The sequence below is a fragment of the Tenebrio molitor genome, chromosome 2 (assembly GCF_963966145.1).
Source record: "Tenebrio molitor chromosome 2, icTenMoli1.1, whole genome shotgun sequence".
Classification (NCBI taxonomy): Eukaryota; Metazoa; Arthropoda; class Insecta; order Coleoptera; family Tenebrionidae; genus Tenebrio; species Tenebrio molitor.
The window spans coordinates 33280831-33298860 of NC_091047.1; the positions used below are offsets into that span (position 1 = coordinate 33280831).

General features: G+C 35.2%; 1 long non-coding RNA gene across 1 annotated transcript; it reads right to left on the minus strand.

Moving 5' to 3' along the window:
* Positions 1-8646: 8646 nt before the first annotated feature.
* Positions 8647-9898, minus strand: LOC138124402 (uncharacterized). Its single transcript, XR_011157133.1, has 3 exons — positions 9317-9898; positions 8839-9261; positions 8647-8781 (listed from the first exon to the last, which is right to left on the minus strand). It is a non-coding gene; the product is annotated as an uncharacterized lncRNA (long non-coding RNA).
* Positions 9899-18030: the final 8132 nt, after the last annotated feature.

Sequence of the window (18030 nt, forward strand, 5' to 3'; positions counted from 1 at the left end):
TGCGCTCCATCTACCGATTTCGAACGCAATTGATTGAGACTTTTTCACGGCCTCCTAGATTAATAAGAGACTCGTCTCTTATAAGATAAGACTCTTATGAATCTAGGAGGCCGTGGACTTTTTCCACTTTTTCTTTGAGGTTAAGTGCTTAAAACGTCAATTAAAACATGAATGCAATAAAATATCCAAGATCCGAGCTTTTTTTGGACACATTCTGGGCTAGCAAAATACTAATAAATTAGAATTGCAAAAAACCATGAAATCATAACACAAGGTAGGTTAGAACAATTTATAACTTTAACATTTTTCTGTAAAGGAGTTTGTTCTGGATTGCACATTTCCTCTTTAATAAATCTGTTTTTTCTTGACAAATATGTATTATCTAAAACTGGTTTCAGCGTTGCAGTTATTATCAGCTCGCAGATCTGATTTTTATGTACCAAACAAGATGAAAGTATTGGATTTTCTAGCAAATGAGGGCCCAGTATCTCAACCATTTGGTGGAATATACTGCGCAGAAATACTATTTACTTGAATTGATTTGGATGTCATTGGAACAGTTGGAATGATGAAAGACTCTACAGGATTTTGGGGTACAGGAATTTCAAACGGAGTTTCAGTGGGAAAAGCCTAAAAAACAAAAACACTAATAAGATGATAATACCTTGTAATTATAGAGACTTGTTGAAAATGCTGCTCACAAATTTCTGAGTAATCCGAAATTTTTGTAGTCTTTTATATTACAAATACAAATTAAAAGGTTGTGCTTATCATTGTCTCCATAAATTTGTTACCGCAAACGTTTCAAAAGCTACGAACCATTTTTGTCTTTGTTTCATATTGCTGCGAATTTCAAATAAACGAACATCTTGTAATGATTTGAATACATTACTTTTTCCGCCAAATATTTGAACCTGCGCAAAACGGTAACAAATGTGGTCGTGATCGTCATCGAATCGGAGGAGCCCTACGTTGTGATTTTCTTTTGGCGGAAAAAGGTTCGAAATGCAAACGGTGAGGGTTCCAGTTGGAAGAGTGCCGCAAATAAAACACACATGTGAGGGACGCAAAATACCTTTTATTAAAAATGCCTGTAATAACTTTGATGAAAAGAAATTGAAACGAATACGAAGGACAGAAATTAAGTTTAACGAAGTACAAGAAATTAACTAGTTGAGTACATCACAAAGATAAACGACAAGATGAATGCAACAATATTTAAAATAACAGAAAACGGGCACATGACAGACAAAATGACAGTTAAAGCTTGCAAAACAAGTAAACAAATTATGGTGCAGTTATTACAGACAGGGACGGATGAAAAACCCTCTTCAAAAACCGTATCCCAGGTATTACTCATATTTTACAATTCGATTAATGACAAACAATGTTTAATTTGGAACTACGCGGTCAAGGTACGCCAACTGGAGCTTAGAGCTGGAGGTAACAAACTTTCGGCCGCGAGGGGACTCAGAAGAATAATCTGAATCATCTTGAGAGCAAGCGACGTTTATAGATATTCGGGGTATTAATGAACGTCAGACTATTTCGCCGACCAAGTAAGAGTGACAGAGCGTCTCGGGGTTGTACGATTAGCATCACTAAACAGCATCAGCGAATATTTAGCTCCATCGTCCCCAACCAACCGTTTCCCGACAAGCCCCCGAAATCTCTATAACCTCGACGGAAGCTTCACGAAAACATCCCGCCGCCGCATATGCGAAGATCTAGGTCCGCCTCCGCTAACGGCTTTAAATAACCGTAGCTTCCACAGAAATTTACTAAACAAACCCCACGACTTCCTGATTGTCACTTAGCTCCCATAGGGGCGCACTTACAACATTTTACTTTAACCTTTCCGAAATCTAGCAACAACACAAAGAAAAAAACCGAGTTTAATTCAATCGAACAAGCGTAACATTTAAACGATGAGAAAATTCAGCAAAACAAAGCGCAACATTAAACAATGATAAATAAACAAAACAAAACGCAACATTAAACCATGCGCAAATAAAAGGGGACAAAACGCGAAGTAAAATAACGATAAAATAAAAAAACGCTTTAACTGGCACAAATATCGGTAAGCAGCATAAATAACGAATACAATAATCGTTGGTAATGTTAAACAAAAAGAAAATGGCGGGTCGAGTGCCGTTAGAAAATGCTAGTAAAAAAACAAAATGGACGCTCGCGGTTCGGACGACGGCTCCTAATTTCCGAAATTACAAGATTACCAAAAAAATGAACCTCCCGGGAGAAACTTAGGGATAACGCTTAAAATTAACAAATGGGCGCTTCTTAAAGAAACAGCATGCAACAAAATGAAATCTACAACATACCCTTACCACGTGGTCCTGGCCCCAAAAACAAAACACAAAAAAAAAGGCAACGAAAGTGGGATAAATTAACCAGGTGAATTAAAAACGTTGAATTCCTCACGGGGACACAAAATATCTACTCGGAATGGTAGTGGAATTGTTCAGGTTTAACTTACAAATTTGAGAAACTTGGATCGCTCTTCGCAAGGTGTGTCCGTTTCGAAAAACTAAACAAAAGTGACCTACCCCCTTCAACCGCCTGCGCGAGCCCGTTTCATCCCCGCTATATTTCCGCTTTTCAACAGCGTCGCCAACTCGCCAAGATTACCAACCCCATCCCTTAGTTCCTAGTCTAGCCGCTAGTACCTTCCCATTTGGCGCGCTCTCGTGGCGGTACCGGGAATTTTAAAATTTTAAATTTTAAACTGGGTCACTACAATCTTTTGCCCCACAAATGAAACACGCTTTTACCATTTCATGTAAAATACGGGGTGATCAAGAAAGACTGTTTAAGTTGGTAACACTGAATTGTATTTTAAATCGTATAACAGGAGTAACTTTCGGTTGTTGATGGCTTGTCGTTGTTAATGCTATACCTACATCAGATATTTGTCAAATAAACCAACAAAACATATCCGGTTGCAGTGTTATAAATAACCGAATTAAAAAATTTTCTTAATTGTACTGCCAACTTAAACAGTCCTTCTTGATCACCCAGTAGAAGGGCAATATTTTAAATTGCCGCCAATATTGTAGCTTTGATTCGTTGATCGGCCACCGAGGGCGCGCAATGAAACGGCCTTATAAGCGTAGCTTTTTGATTCAGATGGCCTTGAAAAAACCATGGCGAACTTCATCTAGCTTCCGCTGCGCTCCAGACGGCCGTCCCATTATGCCAATTTTCATTGTTGAAATCGTGGAGGGAGAAAAGACTGGAGATGGCACTAATTCAAATAAGTGTACCGGCCCACGAAAACTACAGAGTCATAAAAGGTTTCTGAATATAGACGCTAGGCCAATGGCTTCCTTCGCCTTCCTTCCAGGCGCATTGTGCTTCTTTATCTAGCACATTGTGGACTGGGTCATAAAAGGTTGTTGCACGTGCTTTTAGAGGGTTCGGATTTTTAACATGGGAAGCATAGGAAATGCCATCTCCAGTCTTTTCTCCCTCCACGGTTGAAATTGATTCTACTAACCTCAAAAAATCGTTTGGTAACTAGCCCCAACTAGCGGAGAAAAATGTTAATAACAATGATTGACGTTTCCTTCAAAAGTGTCATGAAGTTTCAAAAAGATATGAAAATCAAACGAAAATATGTAATAGTCTTGTAAAACTGGAAAATATATAACTATATTTAATACATTATTTACATAAAACAATGGAAAAGGAACAAAACTCGAAAGTAACGTAATTTTAAACAGCATAAAGGAGTGATAACTAAAGAACATACCTAAATGGGTGGATAGGTAGGTAGGTATGTAGGTACCTCTTTGGTAGATACGTAGTGTTATAATTTTAAAACCTTTCCACTTATGGGTTTATTAGCAATTGATTTTCTTTTTATGGAATCAGTTTTTTGTGAACAACTATTATTTAAAAGTGGTTTCATCAATTATTCTATAATAACTACAAATTTTGTCTTTATGTGTGTTACAGATAAAGAGGGAATTACGAATTAAATGTGGAAGTAAAATTGTTACGAGTTGTTTGCAAATATTTTCTTGGGCCAAATATGATAAAATTTCTGTGGTGGCAATATCTGCCAATTCTTTAAAAAAAACTTACAAACTGATAATTTGGATAAGTCAAACCGCCACGATTTTGAAGATTAATTGAACGTAAAAGAGGACCAGGGGTTGAAAAAGGAGAGAGACAACTGTCGCAGTGAAATATTTCATTTCATTTTTTTACAATATACCCTGCTATGAAAGCAACAGAAGCTGCATATTTGGTGTTACTGCGATTAAAAATAATAATTGGTTTACTTAAATTTCGAATTTTCTTTAACAGCCGAAAGGGTAGTATCAAGTCCGGTTCACATTTTTCCGCCAAACTGACAAAAAAACACGGTTTCCCCATCAACCCATAAAGATTTATGTTAAAAATGTTGCAACAGATGGGGCTAGTTACCAAACGATTTTTTTAGGTTAGCTGAATCAACTTTAGACCCTTATTGGGACGGCCGTATGGAGCGCAGCGGAAGCTAGATGAAGTTGGCCATGAAAAAACTATGGAGTTTGCATTCTAGATTATACTTATTTTTTCTATGAAATTTACCATAGACAACACAGTAAACCTATAGAACGCAAACTCCCATAGTTTTTTGTGTCCCGACGCCATCTACTGGCTTGTGGTAGGTGCAAAATAAGACACAGCCAGCTGGATATCCTGGCTTTTTTTATTTATTTTAATTTTCATATATAATATACCAAGGGACAGATATATTGCCGGAAATTTTTTCGAGCAGTCCTGACAGACGAGTGTCTGTCGCAAGAAAATTACACGAGGGCTTCAGCCCGAGGGTAATTTTGAGCGACAAACACGAGTGTTGGACTGCAAGAAAAAATTTCTGGCGATATGTATCTGTCCCGAGGTATATTCGGAAGAGAATCGCCCTCAAATGTCACATGATTTATATTGACAAATCACAACTCCGAATTGTTTGAATAGCAACCAATCACAATTTAATTAAGCGGAAATTTTCCCTAGGGAAAATTTCCGATATAATTGCCCTAGGGAAAAATTTTTTCGGGCGATTCTCTTCCGAATATACCTCGGGACAGATATATATCGCCGGAAATTTTTTCTTGCAGTCCAACACTCGTGTTTGTCGCTCAAAATTACCCTCGGGCTGAAGCCCTCGTGTAATTTTCTTGCGCAAACACTCGTCTGTCAGGACTGCTCGAAAAAATTTCCGGCAATATATCTGTCCCTTGGTATATTATATATGAGAATCGCCCGCAAATGTCACATGATTTATATTGACAAATCACAACTCCGAATTATTTGAATAGCAACCAATCACAATTTAATTAAGCGGAAATTTTCCCTAGGGAAAATTTCCGATATAATTGCCCTAGGGAAAAATTTTTTCGGGCGATTCTCAAAATAATTTATTTATGAAATTAAAAGACTACATTTATTTTGAAGTTTCTATTTTCAATTTTTTTCGATACATTTCCATTGCATTTTTATAAATTTTGATTTGGTGTTTTTTTTCCTCAATTGCGACAAACAGAGATTTATGGCTTCCTCACCTTCAAAATTTTGCTCTTTATTTTGACATCGAATTTTGCATGTAACGTTTTCGGTACATTGCAGCCCGTAGTTGCAGCCAGAATTTTGGATTAACATTCTGGCTTTTTATAATTTAGATTATGCTCAGCTTTTCTTATTTTCTTTTTGAAACTTTCACAAGAATTTATATCTTCATTACTACATAAAACAGGATTTACTTATAGCGTCTTCAGTAGAAATATCGTAGATCAGTAGATCGGATGAAAATTCTATACAAAATAGTTTTCAGTTAAAATATAATTATTAGTCTGGACTGGAAAAGGAGGGAAGTTGTATTGAGTCGAGGGTACGGCCACATTCAGCAATCTATTGTTCGTGCCGAAGTATTTGCTGGTAAAATGAAGTCCACACACAGTGTAGCTGTTATACCTATTATACACTTTAATAGGTTACAAAGTTGATAACTGCTTGTTACCTGTGTTTTTAATCCGTTCCATAAAATGCCCAGGATATTTATTTGGATTTCCACATGGTTTAAATACCTTTGCACTCTGCAAATTCTCGTAACAGTAGATTTATTATTATGACTTAATATGTCAAAATATATATATTTTTTTAATTTTGGCATAAGTTTCCGGGATTTTTATTTTTATAAAACGGCAGCGTCCCCAGTAGTTAAGAGGGGCCGATCCTGGCTCACAAGAGCGCTCGAAAATGTGAAATGTGTGTAGACCTGTAAAAGTGGTGGCCGATCCTGGCCACAGATTACTCATATAAGCAGATAGTGCACTTGACCAGCAATGCATTGATTGTAGCGGTCCAAGATTCTTGCCGCAGTAGCTTTCGTTTGGTTCGCGCGAATTTAAAATGTGAACCGATCGACGCGGAATTCTAAAATTGTAAATAAAGCAAATAAAACCAATATATGAGTTCTAATCAATTCTTTTAATGTTATGTCCATAAAAATGATACAGAAAATAAAACCAGAATAAAATATTAACGTAATATATCTTTCAGAAAGAAAAAAAAAAAAAAATAAAAAAAAAGGAATACAATTCAGACATAACATTAAAATTAAATTTATAATTTTAATGTTATGTCCATAAAAATGATACAGAAAATAAAACCAGAATAAAATATTAACGTAATATATCTTTCAGAAAGAAAAAATAATAAAAAAAAGGAATACAATTCAAACAAATCAATTATTCTAAATAAAACAGTCAAAATGGAAACGGGCTAACCCATACAGACTTAATTGTGGCATGAAATAAGTTTAAATTTTGTTGTAGTGAATTTAAACCACAGTTTTATTTATACCAATTAATTGTAAGTTATTATTAGGCTTTGGTTCTAAAGATATTATGTTATAGTCAATTATAACTATTATATTAAGTATATATTTCTATATTTTCTGGGGTAGGCCGTTTTATCTTTTACACTACCTCAAATAAATGCTTCACAAAGTCACAAATGCGATACAGTCAATAACTTTCTGTTTTTAAGTGTTGGGCAATTTATGTTGCGGTTGTAATATTTTAATGCATAATAAATTCTCATGTGGACATGCAGTTTTAGAGAATAATCTAAGGGAAAATTCTTCTTTATCGTATTTATTAACAAAACCAACTAAACAGGTTTTTAAATTCGTGCGAACCAAAACAGAGACTAGCGCACTGAAACTGGAAACAATTCGAGGTCCGAGTGCACTATCTGTTTATATGAGTAATCTGTGTCCTGGCTCAGTAAAGCGCTCGAAAATGTGAAATGTGTGTAGACCTGTACTGCTCGTCAAATGTTAAATGGCCGCTGAGATTCGGATGCGCAATGGTAACGGTAGGAGTGGGGACGTCACTTTTTCGAGCGTCGTAGCAGTGGACAAACTGGTACACTCCAAACCATGGCTTTTAAAAGCACAGTGAAACATGTTTTAAATTTAAACTATTAGTATGACATTATGAATTAGGTATATGGAATAATGTTTTTGATTTCGTAATACATAACAGTTTATTAAAATAATGAATAATTCTTTGTGCCTCATCTTACCGTGTTCGAATTCTGGGAAATTGTTTACGGCATAATGCAAAAGTGGCTGAAGCGCTGCGAATAACGAACATCTGTTTGTACCTAATTGTCATTTAAGCGGACGGTCCAATCGACTCGACCACCGACAAAATAGCAAGGACAGGTAGTACTTCAATAAAATTTACAGTGCTTTATGATTTTGAAATTTAAGGAGACGTAATTATCAAAATGTACAACGTGTGTTAACAATAAGAGCAACTTTATGGGTGTCATTTTCTAAAAAGGAGAAATGTAAAAATTACAACGCCGTCGGAAATTTAGTGGGAAAGGTACCTATTTATTATTATTTAGGTAATAAAAATTGCAGATCACAAATGCGTTGAAGACTCGCAATACGTCCGTACAGAGTACAGCTACAGGATTAAAATCTTGTCGACAACTCGGAGTTAGAACAAGTCGATTTCTGTATCTGAGTGTACTTTTCAGAATTATACCCTACTTTATCGCTTCACCTTGTCGCATCTCGGTTCCACATCTTGCATCGCACTCCCTCTTCTGCGCATCCTTAGCGGCCATCTAAGATTTGACGAGCAGTAAAAGTGGTGGCCGTTCCTAGCTCATTCGATTGTGTCAGTGTTTGGATTGTGTTTTGACCTGAAAAATTGTTGTCCGTTTTTGGCTCACTTCCGGCGAGCCTGTAAAATGAAGTGTCGTTCGCGGCGCACGATGTTTGATTTCATGTTGTAAAATGTAAAGTCGAAGCGGGGTGAAATGTAAGGATTTGGTGTGGGATAAAAATAAAGCAGAATTTGTATGCGAAATATTATGTATTATAGAATGTGTGTGTGTGTACAGTTTATTGTAGTAATACAGAGTGATCAACAAGAAACCAAATCAAGAGTGCTACCTCATCTTTTATTTTATCGAAACGTACGTCGTATACTAATCAGACACTTTTATATAATTGTGTGCACTCGTTTTGTTGGTTGCCTACCTCTCAAAAATCTATTATTAATTGCCTTTATAAATTGTTTGTAATTCATGAATAATGGATTTAAAAGGAAGTTATTATTAATTATTATTTATTACTGATTAAGGAAAAAACACACAGTTACATAAAATTCCTTCATAAGGCACGTAATCTTTGGTTACAAAATTTTAAAAGTAATTATTTTTCAGAATTCTTTGTTTTGTTGTTTTCTGTAAGAAAAGTGCTAAAGTTATTATTCTCACATTTTTGGTTAATTGAGAACTTACTCGTATCTTTTCTAGCAGTTTAACTAAAACATTTAAATTATTCCAAGGTCAAAAAATAAGTTTTCACAAAAACTGCTCCAAATGTTCTCCATTGTGGTCCAGAAAGAGTCAAACTCGCCTCTCACATTTTCCAAAAACACTTATGAAGCTGTCAGGTGAAATGGACTGCCAAAATTCATTTATGGTGAAAATTTCTTTAAGGTAATGTGTGGGTTTTATTTCTTGCAACACACAAGGGAAACAAATTAATAGCCTCCTTCAAAATTTTTGCAATAAGTGCCATAACTCAATTTAATTTGCAGTCTTAAACGCCTTATGGAAGTTGAGGGATGTTCCTTGATAATTTGTCGAACATTTTGCACCATTTCTAAAATTTGAACTAAGGACTGACCTGACTTCTTCTTAATGATGGATTATGATTCACTAAAATTAGGCATTATAATTTTAAGACATTGATAAACTTGTTAATAACCAATACCATCAGGTTCAGACATTTGGCTTGAAATTCTTCAGTGTAAGGGGGTACAAAGTAAGGCCAGTCTTCACTTTCTTGTTTCACCCTCTTTCGAAAATAATCTAATAAAAATGCCTTCTCTTTAATGGTAAAACCCATTTTACAACTTATTCTGGGATAATTATTGCTTACAATTCCAATAAACGTCTGTAAATATTGCCGAAATCGAAGATTTGTTTTTTAGGTTAAATCACTTAAATTGTCAACAACAACAACCTTGAATTTTGAAATGTGACATTTAAACGAAACATCTCCGTACCAGTGGCGTCGCGTTTGGCAATAAAGCTGATAATTTACTTACTCTTACAAATGTAAAATGTTGCTCTTATTTATCTTATAAATTGTTTCCCTTATCTTATAATAATAATAAAATGCACAATTATAATTCCAACGTCTAAAATTCATGAGGTATGATTTATTATAAACTAGCGTTTGAGACCACAAATTGTCTACGGCCATGCTTTGAACGCTTATTTGCGTATGATTCTGCTACGACGTGACCGATAATTTGCAACGCTTGCTCTGATTTGGATTCTTGTTGATCACTCTGTATATGGTGTGAATAGTAGATATTGTAGTAGTTCTATGTGATATTGTTTTCATCGATCCAGGTGTTGTCACTTTCATCGAATCATAGAGCTTCTTTCCTTTCTTCTTCAAAACTTTTTCGACTAAATAGACGTCAGGATGCTTCACTTTTTGCAACTCCATTTCATAGAATCCACCTAAAATATCTTTTCCGTTCATATCCTTTAGCAGATAAGTAGTTGGGTTGGTTAATTTAACTTTCCTTATGAGAAAAATTTCATTTGACTAGTTCGGAGTTTATCCCTTGTCGAATACTTCCCTATGTTTGCTGATTCGAACATGATCTCCAACTGCATATTTGTTATTTTTAGTAGCAATTTTTACATGTGTTTAAATCGACTTTAAAATTAATTTTTCATTTCTCTTATTTATCATTGATGGTTTGGTTTTGATTGTTCTGTGATAACTGTTGTTATATTGTTTTGTAATGTCAGGTAGTAATTTTAACCATTTATAATTACCCTGCAAACTGAATTGTTTCCACATTAAGTTTTTTAGGGTGCGGTTAACGCGTTCAACAATGGATGCTTTTTTTGTACTGAATGTACTGTAATGATTCATTTTATATTTCTTCATCAATGCTTTAAACATACTGTTATAAAATTCGGATCCTTTATCAGTTTGCAAATTTTTTGGTAAGTGTATAATTTGCGATAGAACTTTTTCCATTGCTTCTGTTACATGTTTTGAATCTTTTGCTTTGACAGGAACAGTCCATGTATACTTTGAAAAGCAGTCAATTACTACAAGTACGAGTATATATTTAAATTGTTTATTTTGCTTGGCATACGGAATCATTTCAACAAGATCAGCTTGCAGTGTTTCATTAATACCTTTTATAATAACACGACGTCTTTTAAAATTGATTCTTGCAGGCTTATGTAATTCTATAACTAAATCTTTTTTAATCGAAGTTTGCTTTGGTGGAACCATTCCGATGTCTTATTCGATTATGTTAGCTTCACGCAACTCCTCAATAACAGAAACAATTTCGTTAGAGTGACCTGTATGACCTGCTGACTGAGATGCGACTAATAATCTCAATCTATTAACTAACTCATTTGGATCATTCCAATAAACGTAGTCAATCGGCTTATCGGAGACTTCTTTAAACATTCCTTTCCCCAATGTTTTCTTTCGTGCTGTTTTTGGTGGCTTGCTGTTCAAAATATAAAGGAGCGATTATTGATTTATACTTATTTGATCTTGATCCCTGTATTTGTCCGCTAGGATGAAAGTTAACTCTGCAGGCATTACTACTGTCTAAAATTGTCTTATAGGTGTACAAATCTTCTTGAGTATAATTTTTTGGGTTGTTTTTAAACAACAATTGATACAGACCCGGTGTCGTTTTATAGAATGCATCATTGACCGTTATATCAGATCCTACAAATTTTACTTCTGAAGCTCCCACAAAAAACTTCTCTTGAATATCATCATGCCTTATTCCTGTTCTATGATCAAATTCTTTTGTTCTATCTCGATTCATAGCGTCAATGTATTGTCTCGGTACTTCATCAAAAGTTTGTAAGTATTGCTCGTAAGCATTAGTGTCAAGCGTTTTTCCTTGCATTCCTCTATTTTCTTCCACTGATTCATTCATTAAATCAACTAATGTGTAATTTAATCTTTTGGAAGGTTTTGAAATTAGCGTTTCTTCATCATAATGTGAAACATTAGCAGGATTATTTTCTACTAATTCTGACGTTCTTATTTCCTTCTCGTTTAATGTGGCATTTTTTTTCCTTAGCTTAGAAACTTTAGCAGACAAATTATTTTCCATTCTTTGTGGTGAAGTTTCATCCAAAAGAGATTTGATAGGTAAAATTTCTTGTTTCATCAGGTTCTGTTTTTTTTTGTTATGATTATCATTTTTGTTGGTATTATTATTATAACATTTAACATCTGTGTTTTGCAACTGATCAGAGATTGTCTTTAGACGCTTAGTGATGGGAGAAAATGCACCTTCTTGCCTTATTTCACCTTGTTTTAATAAATTCATTTTACGCTTTGCTTCTTCTCTTTTCTTAATTAATTTTTTAGCCAATTCTACCGAATTTGATAATTCATTTTCCGAATTCATGGTGTAAGGGGCAATAGTATTTCAAAGCGCACCCAAAACGATTTATCAATTAACGGTTGAATACAAAGCGATATCAAACCGTTTGTAAAGCGAGATTAAGCGTATATACCAGCCAACTGTTTGCCACAAACCGATTTTAAACCGTGTGTAATAGTTATTTTTTATTCGACACTGTCAGAATTTGAGAATTTTCTCCTGTGTGAACGGATTTTGATAAATTTGACAACTTGTCAAAACGAAACGTCAAGCTAATTTTAAAGATTTTTAGCAATTTGGAGCCTTTAAGGGGCTCGTCGAACAAAAAAACGTTGTATTCAACTCGTTCTTGTGTAATTTGGGCTTTTTTTGGCACTCGTGGACCTTTAAAACTCTCGTTTCACTCGAGTTTTAAACTGGTCCACTCATGCCAAAAAAAGCCAAAATTACACACGAACTCGTTAAATAAATAACTATTATGGTATAAGTGGGTTATTTAAGATATTACCCACGAGAGGTATTTGTAACCTACGAGGGCTTGCCCGAGTAGGTTATTACCTCGAGTGGGTAGTACTTAATAACCCACGTATGCCATACAACGTTTTATCCAATATTCCAAAATTTTTAGATAATGACATTATTGATGAAATTCTGCTCCCGATGGGTTATGGACGTTAATAACCCACGGTGCTAATGGCAACGTGGGTTATGTATGTTATAACCCACGGTGCAAATGGCAACGTGGGTTAAAACAACAGACTAGTTATAGCCCAGTTTACTCAATTAAAACTAACTAGTAAAACACGATATTACTCTTGAATGTTGGATAAAGCGATATTAAGCGTTTGTAACTGTATCGGTCAACCGTTGATATCAAACTGATTTGATACCGTTGTGCAAAGCGATCTAAGTACTATTCGATTCTCATTTACATATGAGGTTGAATAAATGAATCAAAACCTTTTCTGTATCTTCCTGCATTAATATCTCTTTCTCGATCAATAACTAAAAAGTCGTAACAATTTTTCCAACAGAGTGAACACATTTCCTTAAAGTGATCGAAAGTTAAATCCGTACTAATATTGTCTTCATATATCTAACGTAAATTTAAATTATCTTGTTTGAATAATATTAAGAGATTTGCGTTGTCTCGAATTAACTGTTTAGGAATACGACTGTACGTTTGACACAAGTAAAAGCAATCTATGTTTTTATGTCGACCCATACTAAAGTATTCTCGCATCAAATTTTGTTTATCGCATGCTACATCATCAAAAATAAATATCGAATTGCGTTTTGCTTTAGATGGTGGAGGTATGTTGCTTTCCAAATCGTTAAAAGCAAAATAATTCATACCCTTAATGGGTTTCAACAAGTTTTCTAAATATTGATATTTTGGTTGAAAAAGAGATTTTGAATAGACATAAACATTTTCAAATCGTAAACCGTTAGAATGTTCAATTAAACTGATCATGGTATTGGTTTTTCCACAATTAGATGGTCCCACAAGAAGACAACGAATTGTTGATGGTAATAATTCACCGTGTCGTTTATTAGTTTCAGAATGTTTTGAGTCATTATTTGTGACCGTGAGTGTGATCGGTTGTTGTACTATTCGCATTTTGATAGAAACTAAACTAAAGTTTTTATCTTGGTTTTTGGATATATAAAGATAATCATATTTAAAGAATTAAGTTAGTTTGGTTCTTGCAGTAGGAGTGTAAAGAAAAAACTATAAATGTTGCTGAGGAGATCAAATGTGAACAGTCCAAAAAAGACTATCAATAAGAGATATCGCGGTGAGGGTGTTGTAAATTCGCTCATTAACAAATTGCCTTTCGAAATTCATATTCCTGGATACAATTATTGCGGTCCCGGAACAAAACTATCGAAGCGACTAGCAAGAGGAGATCAAGGTGTAAATAAGCTAGACGAAGCCTGTAAAGAACACGATATAGCTTATAATAACCACGAGGATTTACAAGAAAGACACAAAGCAGATAGTGTTTTATTGGGAAAGGCAAAAGAGAGATTTCATTCTTTGAACGCTTCATTGGGAGAAAAAGCGGCAGCATTAGGTGTGGCCAGCATCATGAAAGCCAAAGTGAAACTTGGTATGGGTTGTAAATCTAAAAATCAAAAACGGAAAAGACAAAATTTAAAACGTGGCAAAGGATTGCGTTTTAACGATTTAACAAAAACAGCACGATCAGCATTGAAGGGGAAGAAATTTAAAAATTCTAGTAATGCTGTAAAAGTTGCAGTAAAAGCAGTAAAATCTGCAAAGGCAAAAGAAGAATTACACCGCTTCGTGTGATTCCAGTTCCAAAAAGTGGAGGTTTTTTACCACTCATTCCAATTTTTGCTGCGCTCGGTGCATTAGGATCATTAGGTGGTGGGGCCGCAACAATTGTTAAAGCAGTTAATGCTGCTAAAGAAGCTCAAATACAACTTAAAGAAAATTGTAATGATTTGAAGACATTACTTTTTCCGCCAAATATTCGAACCTGCGCAAAACGGTAACAAATGTGGTCGTGATCGTCATCGAATCGGAGGAACCCTACGTTGTGTCTTTCTTTTGGCGGAAAAAGGTTCGGAATGCAAACGATGAGGGTTCCAGTTGGAAGAGTGCCGCAAATAAAACCACACATGTGAGGGACGCCAAACTTTTATTTCATTTAATTATTTGATCCGCAATAACTTTGAATCTTTGAAGCGAGCAACGCAAGATGGCAACAAAACAAAATAAAAGATATACACAAATAAACAGCATTAAACGATGCAACACAAAATACAAATCGAAATAGCAAACGGTGAATTTTTTAAAGAAATAAAGACAAACAAGAAATTAGACACAATGCCAAATCTCACGTTGCACTCGCATACGCCAAACGAACCGGCAAAGTGGATTTTTGAATTAAGGTGAATGAACGAATTTTTCCCGACAAAACACAAAAATAAACAAATTATAAAACGCGGTTATTGCAAAACGGGACCGATAAAACCCCCGTAAACGGTATCCCAAAGGCGGAATCTTTTCAAACTTCATAACAAATTTTTCTTAAACACGAATTACAATAAAATATTTCATTTCGGTACAGTTGAGATACGGGGACGCGCGATTTCGTCACGAGCCGTTTAAATGGAGATACAACAACTACAGAGTACATGTGTGAACATTACTACAACCTCTAACGCATGCGACACCCCCACGCCCTATTTCTACATCCGCATACCGGTCGGAAGGGAGATGACGGGACACACAACTTCCATGTGTGGACGTGAATCTCACGCGTAGGTTCGGAGGGGACGAGGCACACAACTTCCATGTGTGTACGTGAATCTCACGCGTATGTTCGGAGGGGAAGAGGCACACAACTTCCATGTGTGTACGTGAATCTCACGCGTAGGTTCGGAGGGGACGAGGACAAAAGGAAAGGAAATTACGCTGAGCGAACGAAACTACAACGTGCAGTGATCTATACAGGGCAAGTCACATAAGGGTTATTTCCGAATTAATTTTGTACGCAACCAAAAATACTAATGACGCTGACTACTTGACACCATTTATAATGTGATTTAATTTAGTAATCAACGTAGGTATGTAATTTGGCTAAAAATGTCACAATGACGTTTTCCTGTTCTGATTAATGAAATCAAAAATTAATTTCATCAACTGTCATTTTGACATTTTTAGCCAAATTACATACCTACGTGGATTACTAAATAAAATCACATTATAAATGGGATCAAGTGGTCAGCGTAATTAGTATTCTTGGTTGCGTACAAAATAAATTCAGAAATAAACCTTATGTGACTTGCCCTGTATAGTCCCAATCACCAATCAATGCCTATCGAAGTGCGAAACATTTATTACAACCCGTGACGAAACGAACGCTGATGTCGCTCTAAACTGCTTTTCCAATTACATGACACAAACTTTTCTTCCGATACGAACAAATTACGATTTTAACAAATTTGTGAATTTAGCATGTCAGACTTTAATATTTACAATGTTTTTCTACCTACACAACATACCTATAACAACAAAACACAGTCCTGGTTCGAACAAAGATTAGTGTAACGCGTGAGACAAAGGGAAAAAGTGGCGCCAAAATGGGACAGCGTCAATATCACTGATTTGCACCAAATCTCACGGGAAAACACTCCGTCTGTTAATTCGCGAATGAAAAGCGTTTAATTCAACCGCGGATGGCAGTGGGAATTAGCAAAAAAACACGAGATTTTTAAACAAAATACTCTGCACGCACCAAACACGTCTTGCCTCCGGCGAGGGTGGAAAGAAGAGCGCTTTCTCCTCCCACCATTCCTTAAGTCACTTCTTGACCATGGCCTACTGGATTCCATTTTTGGTAAACAAACCAAGGCCTACTTGGTAGCCGTGAAGTGGAATTTTGAATCTGGGCACTACAAAATCAACGACATAACCAAAAAATGGAGGCAATTGCTTTGAACAAATCAGGAAATGGGTTATATCTAAAACCATATAAGAAGGGATACGGTCTTTTTTTAGGACCTTGGAAGTCAAGAAACGACTTCCAATAAAGTTGCCAAAACGAGCCTTGACTAACATAGATTTGAAAAAACATGCAAAGATTTTAAAAATTCATAATTTTAGGGGAGTGTTTATGAAAGATTCTTTATCCAGATTGAAAATTCGTGCGAATGAATGTGGCATTGTAAATTTAGATGATGAAACAGGAGACGGGACACACTGGACAGCTTACAAAAAAGTTGAAAATCGTGCAGTGTATTTCGATAGTTTCGGAAATTTGCAACCTCCATTAGAATTAACTGAATATTTAAACAGCAAAGGTTCTTGTAAAATTGTTTTCCGACGACCACTATGAAAAATGCGTAAATTCGCACAAATAACTATTATTGAAAATATTGCAATCATTCAAGGCAGTGAACTGTGGACATTTATGTTTAAAGTTTTTATATCACAATAGTTAACAATTGTAATTGTTTAGTATATTTGCGGCTTTCTTCTTGACAGCATCATGTCAACAACGTTTACACTAACAGGAACGAATTCGGTTCTTTCACATAAATTGTATCCCCCTGTTGTATTAGATGACGAGAGTGAATATGTTTTGGGATTGATAAATTTTGGAACATGTAATTCATTTGCAAATGTAGATGTTACCAATATAGTATATTGTATATCAAGAGTTGAAAATGAAAGATTTCGAAATCGAATTTTCAACACGTGGTATACACGATATTTTTCCGACGACCACAAAAAAACGCTAATATTCGGCATCCCTTCAAACTTCAAATATTATTCGACAGAGCTGTGGACAAAACATACATTGGTGGCCATGGTTACTATAACTGTGTGCAATCATTTCATTGCGCACAGGCTAGAAGGTATCTGATTGGCTAACCAGTTTCATTGCATACGGGTTCGCTATTTGCATGCAATAGCCAACTTTCAGTAATAGTTATTTGTGCGAATTTACGCATTTTTCATAGTGGTCGTCGGAAAATAAATTTTATTTCACATTACAAAATGGTAAAAAATTTCACATCACAATTCCTGAAGGTTCATATGAAATTGATGATATTAGTCGTTATTTGAGTGAGGAACTTGCAAAATTTGTTGAAAGTGAAAATATGATAACTAAACAGACTGCAACACTACCATTTTTGTTTTTAAAGGGAAATAATAACACCCTTAAATCAGAAATTAAATGTACATTGGATATAGATTTCACTAAGAAAGATTCAATCGGTAATTTGTTAGGTTTCAAACCAAAAAGATTAACTTCACACACGAGACACATATCAGACTTTCCATGCAAAATTTCTAAAATAAATGTATTATGTGTGGAATGCAACATTGTTTCTGGAGCATACAAAAATGGTGAACAAGTACATGTGATTCACGAATTTTTTCCATCTGTTCCGTCAGGTTACAAAATAATAGAATCACTATCGAACGTAATTTATCTACCAATCAACACGAAGCAACTTGATGAAATTACCATTAAAATAACAGATCAGG